At 37.0% G+C, this 15874-nt stretch overlaps 1 pseudogene; it reads right to left on the bottom strand.

Moving 5' to 3' along the window:
* Positions 1-3831: 3831 nt before the first annotated feature.
* Positions 3832-14738, bottom strand: LOC107692564 (voltage-dependent calcium channel gamma-7 subunit-like; annotated as a pseudogene).
* Between the last annotated feature and the right edge of the window lie 1136 nt (positions 14739-15874).

Raw genomic sequence — 15874 nt, 5'->3', positions numbered from 1 at the left:
GTGCGTGTGTGAGAGAGAGAGTGTGTGTGTGTGTGTGAGAGAGAGAGAGAGAGTGTGTGTGAGAGAGAAGAGAGAGCAAGAGAGAGTGTGTGAGAGAGAGGATAATTTTTTTTTTTAATTTACAAAGATTTTATTTACAACAAATCTCCTACTTACAATTACATAAACTCAAATAATAAGCATCAAGTTACAACTCAATACAAATCAATAAAGTGTAAAAATTAATTCATCTTCAAAAATGGTACAAAGAGCATCATTACAGCACCAAATATTTTCAAAAGAAAGCAGATCATCAACACATTTATAATAGTAAAAATCAATTAAAATTCTAGATGTGTGAGAGAGAGAGAGAGTGTGTGTGTGTGTGTGTGAGAGAGAAGAGAGAGCAAGAGAGAGTGTGTGAGAGAGAGAAGAGAGCGAGAGAGTGTGAGAGAGAGAGAGAGAGAGTGTGTGTGTGAGAGAGAAGAGAGAGAGAGAAAGAGAGAGAGAGAGTCGTAAGCAACTTGTCGCATACCAAATCCTGACAAATCAGACGAAATATTCGCGCCATTGTGCTTTTGAAATGAAGCTTTTCCCAGATCACCCTCACACACAAACTCCATCTCCAGGGACGCTGGAGCCGATGTGAGAGGGTCAGGTTTTGCCTGCATTTTGGGGACCAAATGTTCCCACAATGACAGCACAATATGAAATATGCTGACTACGTTTGCATGGACAGTTTTACAAAGTCTACAGCATAAAACTTTGAAAGTTTTTCATTCTTATCCCTTGTGGAAGTCTTGCAGGTGCTTTCTCTATTTATTTATTTATTCCATTATTCGTATTTTGCACAATGATTTAATCAATATATTGTCTGACTGCAGCAAACAAGAATACAATGACCTGCAAAAGTGATGAGGTACTTTAATGTGTCTGTATGTTGATTTCATACTCACTTCTTGTAATGCTTAAAATAAATACATACATACATACATACATACATACATACATACATACATACATACATACATACATACATACATACATACATACATACATACATACATACATACATACATACATACATACATACATACATACATACATACATACATACATACATACATACATACATACATACATAAATGCTCCTCCTAAAATGTTTCTTCAATAGTTTCCTCACTGAAAAATAAACTGGTGTAGGATTTACTTTGAAAATATTTCCACTTAGTAATTGCTAGTAAATTACAAAGAAACACCAAGTAACATTTAATTAAACTTGATTTTTTTTAGTAGAAAGACTGAAATAGCATTTTCTTCTAAAATGTTCTTCAACAGTCTTTGTTTTATTTACAACTTAGAAATATAACTTGTATTGTGTGTCTGTCTAATATCACCAATAATTACCAAATATTCTGATTTATTCAGGCATAAGCCATCTGTTATTCCGATAGAAACCAGAATATTAGCTTAATCCGTTTATGGAAACAGAGTTAATGCATTTAAATGACATTTACATAATCATAACCTAGATGCTTATATTATTCACAATGTGTGTACAAAAATGTTTAATAAACATATCAAATAGCATCCTGTAAATGCAAAATGTTTAAATGCAGCAAGGTTTGTCTGAGGATTAGGTTTATGGGATAGAAAATATCATTAGCAGTAGAATGTAAAGTCTCCACCATAATAGAAACATAAAGCAACATGCTTTACACATTGTCCTCACTGGTTTTTGCAGGAGATGAGAGAAACAGGCATCTAGGAGATGATGTTAGTACCGCACTGCTAATGAAATGCGATGTTATCCAGCCTGAGAAAGAGCAGAGTTCCGCAGAGGGAGAGAGAGACGGAGAGGGGGGTGTATGGAGGGAGGGAAGTGAAAAATGGCAGGCTGAATGCGACAGATGCCTCAAAATTGGCTTAGAGCGGGTGAGAGTCTATTTCTTATGCTTTCAGTCGTTTTAAAGATCAATAAACACAGAGTGTGTGTGTGACTCCCAGACGTGCGTAAAATAATCTCAGGTCGAGCAAAACGTGAAAGCGTGATGGGTAAATATGTGAAAAGACTAGTCCCAGTTTTGGATCAAGTGAGTTTTTTTTTTTTTTTTTGGCCTGTCATTGGTCTGGGCTCGTGTAAGCGCGTGGCGTTGCCAAGATATGCTCCTCATTAAGCATACTATCAAATGACCAAACTCGGACATCTGCACAGTAGTACAGTGAACTACGACCTTCAAAGGTTTTCTCGACCGATATTCATATTCATTTCCTCTCTCCACCTCTCTCACTCACACACACGGAGCAGGGAAAGGCTAATGCTGGGTGACAGCTCTTTCATGCAGTAATGTTGGTGAAAAGAGAGCTATATCCAACTCTTGACTGACACACACGGGCAGACTCCCCACCCCCTCATATAAGTATACAATAACACACACACACACACACACACACACACACACATACTATATTAGCTGTTTGAGATACTAGGATTGGTGCACACGCAAGTGCAACACCTTGGAGAAAGGAATTACAGAAATGCGACTGTAATGACACCCTACTCAAACACAAACACGCAGAGATAGAACTAGAGAGAGATGGAGAGACAGTTCTGATCAATTGGACTGCACGTTTCCCTGAGGCAATGAAACGATGAACCGCAGACCAGAGAAGCACTTAACAGTCCCAGTGCAGAAAATACACGCAAATATACACACGTTCACATTGCTCTGTCGTTTAATCCTCAAGTATGTGCTTTTTGATGTTGAAATGCATTAGTGATCCAGTGTAGTGCAGGGACAACTATGAGGAAGCAATTCGTACGTTATTTTCTGAAAATGTTTACTCTTGTCTTTGTGGCGGGATAAAATATTCTATGGCAAACAGTTCGACACAGATCAACCAAAGGCGCCAGTTTGGGGCGGGGCTATGTGTGTGTTCGACCAATGGAAGATAAGGGGTGTGTTCAGGAAACCTGTTTGACAACGATCATTATTCCTGCAATTCCGTTTGTTGCCGCTAGTGGCATAGACATTATACACTTAGAGGGTTAGTTCACCCAAAAATGAAAATTAGCCCATGTTTTACTCACCCTCAAAGCATCCTAGGTGTATATGACTTTCTTCTTTCAGACGAATCCAATCAGAGTTATATTAAACATTTTCCCTGCTCTTCCAAGCATTAGAATGGCAGCAGGCGGGTGTTGTTTTTTTTTTTTCAACAGTCCAAAGTAGTCAAATAAAGCTCATCCATCCATAATAAAACGTGCCTCACACGGCTCTGGGGGGGGAGAATAAAGGCCTCCTGTAGCGAATCGAAGAGTTTTTGTAAGAAAAATATCCATTTAAGTCTAACACTTAAATCTAACCCTTTAAGTTTTAAGATCAATACATACAGTAGTGCTTAAATTTACACCTCATCTCACACCCATAGTCAAGGGATAGATACAAACACACAACAAAAAACCAATAACACTTTATCGTTAGAGTTAGTCTCTGGTGTAATAGGTATTGTCGTTTCATAGTCTAACAGTTTTAATCTGGTCAACATCTATTTGTAGCTGTGATTTGTTATACTCATTCACAATGATGTTGTATGGTTACAGTTTTTTTTTTTACACAAACATTTTTTTTTGCCGCATGCTCTGCGTTGACTTGAACGATTTCAGCACCACGGACAGCGCTTAAAGCTGCTGCTTCAATACAGTCTCTTAACCACTAGAGGGCGCTGTGAGCGCTGACCATTTAAAATATGCCGTCAGGCAAGTGCTTATTCTGTTGGACCTACATATGATATTTAAAAAAGAGTCGTACAAAATAAGAACATTTAAATGATTTTAATCTTTTTCCCACTAAAATTTGTCAACATTCTGCAGAAAGGCAGTGAACCAAATCACTGCCAAAACACAACAGTACACAGTATTTATACAAGAAATATTCAATATTTCTCAACTCTTTGAAAAAAAACCCCAATATGTTCATCATTTAAAATTTGTTCAGTAACAAGTAATTCCCACTTTAGCATTTAATGATAATATTAATACTAAAACTAACAATTCACAGATTCCATGATGAGAAATAACTTAAGTTCAGTAATATATATATATATTTTTTTTTTCTATCACCTATAGTAGGCAATAGTTCTCTTATGTGCTCTAATGTGTATGTCTAAATACATGAATTGTCAGTTCTGTTGTGTGCGATTGTCAAGTGTTCTGCATGAACCCTCATTCGATCCATTGCAGTTTAATATGCTACAATTTCACAACATTCAGTCTTAGAAAGAGGCCTTTTGTTACAAACAGTAACTTCCTTTTCTCATATAAAAAACTACATCTTGCCTTACATCATATTTCTGTTTCTCATTCTTTATGCATTATCTCAGTAAAAACATACACCCTGTAAACTTTCTCTTCTGTCTGCGTTTAGCATGGTGAGGCGCTCATGCGCATATGTGTGTGATAGTGTGGGGGTGGCACTGCAGCGGGAGCCGCAGACAGAGGTAGGGTCTGGGATGCTGCAGCTGCCCCGTGCGCCCCAGGGTGGAGGGGATGGTTGTGAGGGAATGGAGCTGCAGAACCTGGTGATTGCAGCTGGTATCCAGCTCCAGAGGTGGGGATGGACGCAGCGGTGATTCCCGGGGATGATGTGCTCTGCTGGCCGCTGATCTTCAGTGGGGGCTGGGGGTTGTGCGTGAGCTGGATGGAGATGTCGCTGGAGATCTCGGAGGTGCTCCGAGCGCGCTGGAGGGGAGGCCAGGTCTCTGGGTGCAGGTACTGGCTGCTGTAGTTGCTGCCCTCAGAAAGGCGGGGGCGATAGAGAGCCGGGTGAGGCCGATACATCTCCTCTTCAGTGTAACGCTTCATAAAGAGATACACTGACATCACACCAGCACCCTGAGAGAATGAGAGAAAGAGTTTAACAGAGAGAGAGAGAGAGAGAGAGAGAGAGAGAGAGAGAAGAGATGTGATGTCCTAACTGACACATTCCAAATGTTCAGGACAAATTTGTTTTAAATTTTCGGTCACGCTTTATTTTGAGGTTCAATTCTTGACATTAACAAACCATTAACTACAACTTTTGCCTCAATAAACTCCTAATTTGCTGCTTATTAATAGTTTAGGTATTAGGGATGTAGAATATTGTCATGCAGAATATGTGCTTTATAAGTACTAATAAACAGAGAATATGTTAATAATAGTAATAACAGGCAATAATAATAGGCAATAATATGCATGCAACTAGTTAATAGTGAGAACTGATCCCTATACTAAAGTGTTACCACATTTTCTTTTATTTTGTCTGGCGAACATCTTTGTGTTTCTCAACAATGCATTAGATTGGTAAGATTTTTTAATGTTTCTAAAGGAAGTCTCTTAAGCTCACCAAGTAAAACAGTAATATTGTGAAATATTATTATAATTTAAAATACATGTTTTCTATTTGAATATATTGTAAAATGTAATTAATTCCTGTGATGGTGAAGCTGATCCTCATAAATCACTCCAATACGCCGATTTGGTGCTCGAGAAAATTTTTTTATTATTATAAATGTTGAAAACAGTTGTGCTGCTTAATATTTGTGCGGAAAATGTGGAAAGGACAGCATTTATATATATATTTTTAGTAATTTTTTTTTCGTACCAGTGTAGAAGTCTTCACTGACAATTTTTGATCAATTTAAATCAACATTAATAAATAAGAGTTATTACATAAAATAAAAAGGTCTTACTAATACCAACTTTTAAACAGTAGAGTATTAACAGATAAGTTATGGGAAGATGATTTGGTTATCCTAATAAAATCAGAAGTGAGCCTATGAGAATAATGCTGCAGACCTGTGGAGTTATTTATAATGATTAATAATTTCTTATTTACATTTATTAGTAATCTCATCTTTTCAAAGTGTTTTTAAATGTTACATTTATTATATATAGTTTGAAAATATGCACAAAAGAAATGACAGATTTATTTAGGTATGTATGTACAGTATATGTTTAATTATTTATTTACTTTGGGTAAATATGGCAAATCAATAAAGCATTTATGACAGGTTTGAAATAACAGCAGAATGCATAGGAAATACTGTTCTGTGGTTACGCGACTACACTCTTCATTAAACGAAGAAAAACCTGAGGTGAATATAGCCTTCAAGGTGATTTTATAGCAATTCCTCTTTGCTCTTGCTCTAATATTCTCTCTCTCACACACACTGACAAACTAATGTTTCCTTTGGCGATCATAATAGTAAAAGGATCCTGCTGAATCAAGCAGAAAAAAAAGAGTCAGAGCTTGAACTTCAATTTTGCTTAATCCTCACTTTATGGGCACACAGAAGAACGGCTGACAGATCTGCAGCTCTGATTGCTCCATCATTCACTTCGTCTTCTTCTGACTTTCATAATCACCTCGATAACATCTACACTTCAATCAGAAATATCTGAAAACCTAAAAACCCAATCTTATGAGGTTATCATGTGAAGAAAAAGAAATAAATAAGGTACAACGGGGCTAAAGGCACCCCGGGGTAAAAGGCGCCTTTGATATTATTTTCATCTAAACCACTAGATGGCACAAAAACGTGGCGTAGCACTTTCCAAAACATCCGCTTTTCAAGATGCACGTGTATATTTGTCTGATCTTTGACGCGATCGCGCGCAGCAGTGCAAAGTTGATTCTGTTCTTACTTGATTTAATATTTGATGTTTTTTAAAATGTTGTAGATTTAAGTAGCAAATGAGAATCGCTAAAATTAATGCATATATTTTGAGACAAAGGTCTTCTTTATGATTTTCAGTTTTGTTTAAGATAATTAAAGCAACAGTTTTTAAATAACGAAAGAATATGTAAAAGTATGGTATTTGGGGTAAAAAGCAGCCCTGCTGTTGGGGCTAAAGGCGCCCAGTAATTAACATGATAATTAATAGATGGCTGACTTTTCCTTTTGTTGACATGACATGGTTAGATTCAGATGGTAAATATCATATATTATGTTGGGTGTCCATATTAGAGATAATCACCATGTTTAGAATGAAACCATCATATTTAAAAACATGATATTAATCATATCATATAATAATTTGTTGTTACTACTGTAAATATATATTCAATTATTATTGGATCTCCTTCAATACTTTCAGAATATTTAGGCTACTTATTAAAATGATTTTGTTTCTGTATTTTAAAATATATAATTTTATATTAACATTTTAATGACAGTATATTTATTGAACAAAAATTAATTATTTTATTTTTCAAAATAAGCAGAAAATAGTACAAACTTCGCTAAAGTGATTGTTTTGAACAAGTATTAACTTAGACATTATTAAAAAAAAATTTTTTGCTGGTGGGCCTTTTACCCCGTGTGTGGGGTAAAAGACCCCTCTTGCCACCTCATACATTTATAAGATTTCTAATTTCTAGACAAATTCTGTTGCTCCATTAATGTTCAATTCAACGTATATATTTTTTCTGCAATTATACATTTTAGGCACAGTGAATAGCACATTTTTTTCTTAAGGCGGGCCTTTAGCCCCGTTGTACCCTATATACATGTTGAAAATCTCTTAAACTGACCTCCTTGAGCTCAGGTTACTTAACATTTTCCTATTGCAGTCAATGAAACAATATGATTAAGTGCTCTAAATACAGTATTCAGACCCCGAGTAGCAACTAAAATGGAGCACATCTGAAGCTTCTCATTCATAAAACATAAAGAGCACATTCGAAGCTCCTGCCTTCAACTGAAGTGTATGTCAAAGCAGGGTCATGTTAAAAGCATCTGCTTCAGCAGCATCAAGTGACATAATTACAGTACCATCATTTGTTAAGCCCCTCGAGTCTAGAAGAATGGATACGTTCAAGTCATTGAAGCTTTCACAAGAAATATGACTACATCTTGGCCATTCAAGGGGGCTTGAATTTACTCTGAGCAAAAAATGACAACCAAAAAAGGCACTGATATTTTGGACTGAAATTTCATCCTCTGACCTCTTTGAGCAGGAAGGAGCTGGCAGCAAATGCAAAGGACCAGCCATAGCGGTAGTTGAAGAACTGCTCTGGCTCCCGCGGCCTGTTCATTACTTCATCATTGATACTGGAGATATACAGCACCAACCCCACCACCAGACTCAACCCTGAGAGAAAGAGAGAGAGAGAGAGAGAGAGAGAGCAAATCAGTGAAGAAAAATCAACAGACCACCAAGATGCCACCTGCTGAATAACAAATATTAAATGCAGCTGCAAGAAAACTAGAACAACAGAACTAAACAATATAATTAAATAACTGCACTGTGATGCACTTCCTGTCGGGCCCCTGAGGACTCACCGCTCACCCTCAGCCAACTCAACAGACACACACAAATACTGTACACACTCCAGGGCTCTGCCCGGCCACTGATGAGAGGACATCAGCTCCATCTAAATAAATCACATCCCCAAACTCTCCTCACTGCAGGCACAGCAGGCTAGGAGAGATGCATGGAGGACAGAGGAGATAAATCTGCTTGGTAAGTTTGACATCACATGTCCAACGCCAAACACTCTTTTAGATGCCAAAAGCAAACAACGATGCTAACATACTGTACACCTAATGTGTGCTGGAATATATATAAAAAAAAATCATAATCCTAACCTTTACATCCATATTGAAATGACTGATGGTCAGACTATTTTGAATCGTTCAAATATTGGTGTCCAGGATGCTGTGAGCCCAGAGACTGTACATCGCAAGTTTTTAATAGCTTAGTTTATATTTGTAATTAATAGTGCTCATAAACGGCTGTTTGAGATAGTATGAATTGACCTGAATTGAGCAGAGGCTTGGACCAGGATTGCAACTTTAAAGAATAGTTCAGCCAAAAATGAAAACTTGCTTTAAAATTCATCATCCTTAGACCATCCAAGATGTAAAAGAGTTGTTTTTTGTCGTTGGAACATATTTGGAGAAATTCAGCATTACATCACTTGCTAACCATTGGATCATCAGCAGTGAATGGGTGCCGCCAGAATGAGAGTCCAAACAGCTGATAAAAACATCACAATAATCCACAAGTAATCAACACTACTCCAGTCCATCAATTAATGCTTTATGAAGGCAAAAGAAGTATGTTTGTAATAAACAAATCCCTCATTAATATGTTGTAACTTTAAACCATCGCTTCCAGCCAAAATATAAGTCCATAATCCATAATAATGTTTCTTCCAGTGAGTCCATCTCCTGTTGTCCTCTCACATCAAAAACATATTTGTTAAGAACTATATTGGGCTGTTTTCACTTGTGCTTGATTTGTGCATATTTCTCTCCTGATTCAGATGAGATGACTTTTTCACCAGAAAAAGAAATATTATGGATAGAGGACTTATATGAAGTTGATAGATTTGATTTGAGTGACTCGTGTAGATTATTTGTGGATTATTGTGATGTTTTTATCAGCTGTTTGGACTCTCATTCTGACGGCACCCATTTACTGCAGGGGATCAATACTGAGCAAGTGATGTAATGCTAAATTTCTCATCTTGTTCAGATGAAGAAGCAAACTCATCTACATCTAAGATGGCCTGAGAGAGAGTACATTTTCATCTAATTTGAATTTTTAGGTTGTGGCGGCATACACTTAAAGATGTGGCAGAATTCACATACAGTTCTTGTTATGTTTCCCCTTTAAGGGTGTTTAGTTGCCGGTGGCGGGGTGTTTCCCCTTTAAGAGTTTGTCTTCCTGCAAGTTCATTACAGCGATGGCCGGTTTATGGCTTTTCATCCAATTTTGATGTCCTTTGTGTTCATTTGTTCGCATGAACATCTACAAGGTGAACTATACCTTTAACAAGCAGAGGCAAGCAGATTGTGCGTAGCAGAGGAATGTGAGTATGTGTGCGGGTTTGGACAGAGAATGATGGCAAAACTGTAAAAGGAACAGGGTGAGAAAAGCTCACACAACGTGCACAAACCGAGAAATGCCTGTAATATTTATCGCAACAGCCGAATGACATACACAAAACAAAAACACAACATTCCTGCAAACATCAGCTACATTTCACAGCCGCTCCATGTAACGGCACTATGATCTTTACTTTTTAATGACTTCTTTCAACTGAAGCACTTTTATCAGCCCCGAGCAGTCTGAAATTCCCATTACATATTCAGCAGCAGGCTGATAGAGAACACAGAGAGAAAAGGACAAGTAAAAAGGTGTTTTTCAAAGGCGGCCTGTCAGGAAGTTTGTGCTGCAAGAGGAGAGAGGTGTTTTCGATAAAGTTGAAGGTCTTTTCTGGCCGTGTGCAAGGTTGAGGCAGCGATGCAGTAAACAACAGTGTGAATGGGTGCCGCCAGAATGAGAGTCCAAACAGCTGATAAAAACATCACAATAATCCACAAGTAATCAACACTACTCCAGTCCATCAATTAATGCTTTATGAAGGCAAAAGAAGTATGTTTGTAATAAACAAATCCCTCATTAATATGTTGTAACTTTAAACCATCGCTTCCAGCCAAAATATAAGTCCATAATCCATAATAATGTTTCTTCCAGTGAGTCCATCTCCTGTTGTCCTCTCACATCAAAAACATATTTGTTAAGAACTATATTGGGCTGTTTTCACTTGTGCTTGATTTGTGCATATTTCTCTCCTGATTCAGATGAGATGACTTTTTCACCAGAAAAAGAAATATTATGGATAGAGGACTTATATGAAGTTGATAGATTTGATTTGAGTGACTCGTGTAGATTATTTGTGGATTATTGTGATGTTTTTATCAGCTGTTTGGACTCTCATTCTGACGGCACCCATTTACTGCAGGGGATCCATACTGAGCAAGTGATGTAATGCTAAATTTCTCATCTTGTTCAGATAAAGAAGCAAACTCATCTACATCTAAGATGGCCTGAGAGAGAGTACATTTTCATCTAATTTGAATTTTTAGGTTGTGGCGGCATACACTTAAAGATGTGGCAGAATTCACATACAGTTCTTGTTATGTTTCCCCTTTAAGGGTGTTTAGTTGCCGGTGGCGGGGTGTTTCCCCTTTAAGAGTTTGTCTTCCTGCAAGTTCATTACAGCGATGGCCGGTTTATGGCTTTTCATCCAATTTTGATGTCCTTTGTGTTCATTTGTTCGCATGAACATCTACAAGGTGAACTATACCTTTAACAAGCAGAGGCAAGCAGATTGTGCGTAGCAGAGGAATGTGAGTATGTGTGCGGGTTTGGACAGAGAATGATGGCAAAACTGTAAAAGGAACAGGGTGAGAAAAGCTCACACAACGTGCACAAACCGAGAAATGCCTGTAATATTTATCGCAACAGCCGAATGACATACACAAAACAAAAACACAACATTCCTGCAAACATCAGCTACATTTCACAGCCGCTCCATGTAACGGCACTATGATCTTTACTTTTTAATGACTTCTTTCAACTGAAGCACTTTTATCAGCCCCGAGCAGTCTGAAATTCCCATTACATATTCAGCAGCAGGCTGATAGAGAACACAGAGAGAAAAGGACAAGTAAAAAGGTGTTTTTCAAAGGCGGCCTGTCAGGAAGTTTGTGCTGCAAGAGGAGAGAGGTGTTTTCGATAAAGTTGAAGGTCTTTTCTGGCCGTGTGCAAGGTTGAGGCAGCGATGCAGTAAACAACAGTGGCATCTGCATACAAATAAGTTCTATATTCAGGTTAGGGTTAGGCTCTCACTGCAGACTGATATATAAGTGCTATTTTATGCCTGTTAACAGTGGAGTTCAAACCTAGTTCACGAGGGAAAATGCATTTATTTAGCGCTTTTTTTAATGTCATTATAATATTCTATTAATACTATAATTCTTATAATGTTATTAAAATTCTCTCATTTTAATAACATTTTTTTTTTATATGTAATGACAGCAGCACTCAAGGTGCATGAACTCCACAAGTTTGTCCACAAGTAGATAATTTTCTCCAGCATGATTTGAGAATGATCCAAAGACCATCTTGTGCTTCAATGTCACAAATTTGCTGGTTTGATTAGGGACCTAGAAATGAACACATTTTGTAAATAGTAAATATATAAAGTGAAAAGTAACTTTAAAGTTTAAATATTTAATCCAAAGAGCATCTTGTGCTTCAGTGTCACAAATGTGCTGGTTTTAGGGACCTAGAAATGAACATATTTTGTAAATATTAAGTATTTAAAATATACCTAAAATATAGCTAAATCCTAGGTTTTTATTGTGGAAATTCAAACTCTGTACATAAATGTTTAGGTTTCAGGATTTTTAAAAAATTAGATAAGACATCCTACTCGAATAGTGTAACTTGAATAGTGTAACTATATGGTTAGTTTAAGTTAACAAACAATAATAATCAATCATTAAATGTAATTTCATATGAGCTCTTTATATTTAGACAAATTTGTGCTGCAATGCCTACTAGGGTCTCTGTCTGATTCTAATTGAACATGTTTTATATTTTATAATCTTGCTGACCTCTGCTGGTGCAGCACTGAACTGCATGCTCAGATATTTGAGGTATCTTATTGAAAAATAAATCTGGCACCATTGACTGATGAGTTTAATCTTCACATTTACATGATAGGACACATCAGGCAGTTGTGCCTACATGAATAAATGACTGTGTGTTTGCTCTGTGTTAGAACATTACGTGAGAAAATAATAAGAGCAAAAGATATGCAATCGTGTAATGAGAGCTCTCATGTGACAGAGGGTTAAGATATCCTACTCGTATGATAGATGTGTTATTTTACAGAATAACTAATGCAATAAAAATACAGCACTTCCTCCAAAGAAACTTCCACTGGTTCCTAAAACTGCTAAATAAACAGATGGAGCGATTTCATGCTCATACACAGGTTTATGATGGAGACATTATTATGGAGGAGACATCATTAATGTAATACAGATGGTACTGCTGCATTCTGGTGAGTACAGAACACAAAATCCTCACAAATTTAATCTTCCTGAAAAAAGGATCTGTATTAAATATGTTATGAACTATTTTTAACGGTAAGAGAATTTTAGAAAGAGACTTAATTCAAAAGAATGTTCCTCCAGGCCCATTTGTGATGACGTAATTATATCCTATATCCTAAAAGTGTTATATAATATGTACAAATAGAATTATAAAGGGTCACAAATTATGGATTGATTGCACCAGGTGTGTCCACCTTACAAGAAGGAAAGGTTTCCCACTACCTGAGAGGATGAAGAAGATTCCAGAAACGAAGGCCAGGATGGTGCGCTGCGGACGGATGTGACCCACGTTACTGATGATGAAGGCCATGAAAACGAAGAGCAGGGACACCATAGGGAAGGGCGTAGCTGTCCGCACCATCTCTGCCAGAACAGTAAATACATGTGTGTGAGAGCTGTGCGTGTAAATGTGGACATGTTACTTTGATTTGAAGTACGTTCACTCACTGAGGATATTTGCAGTGTTTTCTGTGGTGATTTCAATCTCTGGCTCTGTGAAATACTCAGAGGCCACACATCTACCTTTCTCTGTACCTAAAACAGTGAGACAGTGTAAACAGTGGAAATATTTTTTATATTTACAATACCGTTCAAAAGTTTGGGGTGTACCTAAAACATTGAGACAGTGTAAACAGTGGAAATATTTTTTATATTTACAATATTTTTTATATTTACAATACCGTTCAAAAGTTTGGGGTGTACCTAAAACATTGAGACAGTGTAAACAGTGGAAATATTTTTTATATTTACAATATTTTTTATATTTACAATACCGTTCAAAAGTTTGGGGTGTACCTAAAACAGTGAGACCTGTACCTAAAACAGTGAGACAGTGTAAACAGTGGAAATATTTTTTATATTTACAATACCGTTCAAAAGTTTGGGGTGGGTAAAAATTATATCATGTTTTTGAAAGAAGTCTGTTTTGCTCATCAAAAATATAGTAAAAACAGTAATGCTGTGAAATAATATTACATTTTAAAATAACTGTTTTCTATTCTATTTTAAATCTAAATGTAATAAATTACTTTGATGGTACTTTGATGGAATTTTCAGCAGCCATTACTCCAGACTTCAGTGTCACATGATCCTTCAGAAATCATTCTGATATTCTGATGTGCTGCTAAAGAAACATTTTCATGGGAACTTTGAACTGCGTCCTCTAGGGGTCGCTAGGCCAGAATGCAAGGCCATCTTGACATCGACAGTTTGGTTCTGCTGCAGTACGATTCCCTCTTCCATCAGCAGCCAATAATCTGTCGCCACGGCAACCCCCACCAACAGCAGTCCGCACGCCCCAAACACTGTGGAGAGCAGAGTCAGAGCCCTGCTGCTGCAAGAGCTCATCTGCACACACACACACACACACACACACACACACACACATACATAACAACCGTAAGCACCCAAGCTCCAAATCACTGCAAAAACATCATCATATCTAGACACTTCTACACAGTCGCTGTTACTCTTCAGTTCACCAGTAAAAGTGCCAAGAGAAAACAGATAAGAGGAGTGTAAAAGATCACGAGAGACAGTTCCTGTCCCACTGTGGCGGTAATCAGCCAATCACACGAAAGGTCAAAGTTCACCAGGATTAACGGGTGGCATTCATTGAAGCAGAACGTGAAAGATCATTGGCAGTGATTCAGATGGCACAACACACACATCACACACAAGCGCCTACAGAGTCATGAGTCATAGCTTTACTGTGAGACACAGACCTCATCCATACGGAGAAAGAAACAGATGTAGACACACACCGGTCCTGCTCACTAATTCACATTGGCATACCCTGCAGTGTGATGCACTGTGGGAGAACAGAATCTGATAAAAGCTGCTATTGGATTAGTTCATCCAAAAATGACAACTCTTTCATTAATTACTCACTCAAATGCCGTTCCAAACCTCTATGACTTTCATTCTTCTGCTGAACACAAAAGAAGAAATTGTAAAGGATTGTACAAATCATTCTTTTCTACAATTAAATTAACTGAGGCACCATAAAAATATTATAATAATGATAAATATGACTGTATTGTGAGTGTTCTGGAGCCATACAACAGAATTTGTGAAGAACTGACAGAAATTTAAGTCATTATTTAATGATAATCTTCCCGTCCAGTGAGCCGTTAGGGACTGAATAATTGCATCAAGTGAGTTGAACTCAATAACCAGATGAGTCAAATCATTCAGACTGGTTTTGTGAAATTGATGATTGTCATTAGAAAACAATCACAAGTCGAATTATTTTCAGAATTATAATTTCAAATACAGATCATAAGACCATGTTTACGATGCTTTTGCATCCTTTTTGAAGTCTGAAAGCTTTAGTCTTCAATTAACTGTAGCTGCATGAACCAAAAAATAAAAAAAATATTTTAGTGCTCTACAGAAGATAGAATTTCACACAAGTTTGGAATGAACGCGAATAAGTGAATTTAAATGAACAGTTCATTAAATGCTTTGAAACTAGTGTTGTTTTTGGCGGCCTGTTTTAATTTTAGTTTTAGTCTAGTCTTTGTGTGAAGCTGTCATTTTAGTTTTTATTAGTTTTAGTCACGTTCATACTCTTTTTAGTCTAGTCAAGTTTTAGTCAACTAAAAAAGTCCGAGCATTTTAGTCTTATTTTAGTCAGAATTATCCACGACTATTTTCGTCTAGTTTTAGTCGACGAAAACTGCCATAGCGACCCCTAGAGGACGCAGTGTCTCGTTCCCTACTCAGGGAACCATGGTTACGTACGTAACCTGAGACGATTATTATCAGTGTTGAAAACATTTGTTACTTTTTTTTCAGGATTCCTTAATTAATGGAAAGCTCAAAAAACAGGATTCATTTGAAATATATATATTTTTTTGTACCATTATGAATGCCTTTACTCTTAATTTTGACCAATGTAATATATCTATGCTGAAAAAAGGATTTAAAAAAA

This window comes from Sinocyclocheilus anshuiensis, unplaced genomic scaffold, assembly GCF_001515605.1.
Source record: "Sinocyclocheilus anshuiensis isolate Anshui unplaced genomic scaffold, SAMN03320099.WGS_v1.1 scaffold831, whole genome shotgun sequence".
Classification (NCBI taxonomy): Eukaryota; Metazoa; Chordata; class Actinopteri; order Cypriniformes; family Cyprinidae; genus Sinocyclocheilus; species Sinocyclocheilus anshuiensis.
The sequence above is the reverse complement of the archived record's forward strand: the minus strand, read 5'-3'. Positions and strand labels throughout refer to the sequence as shown.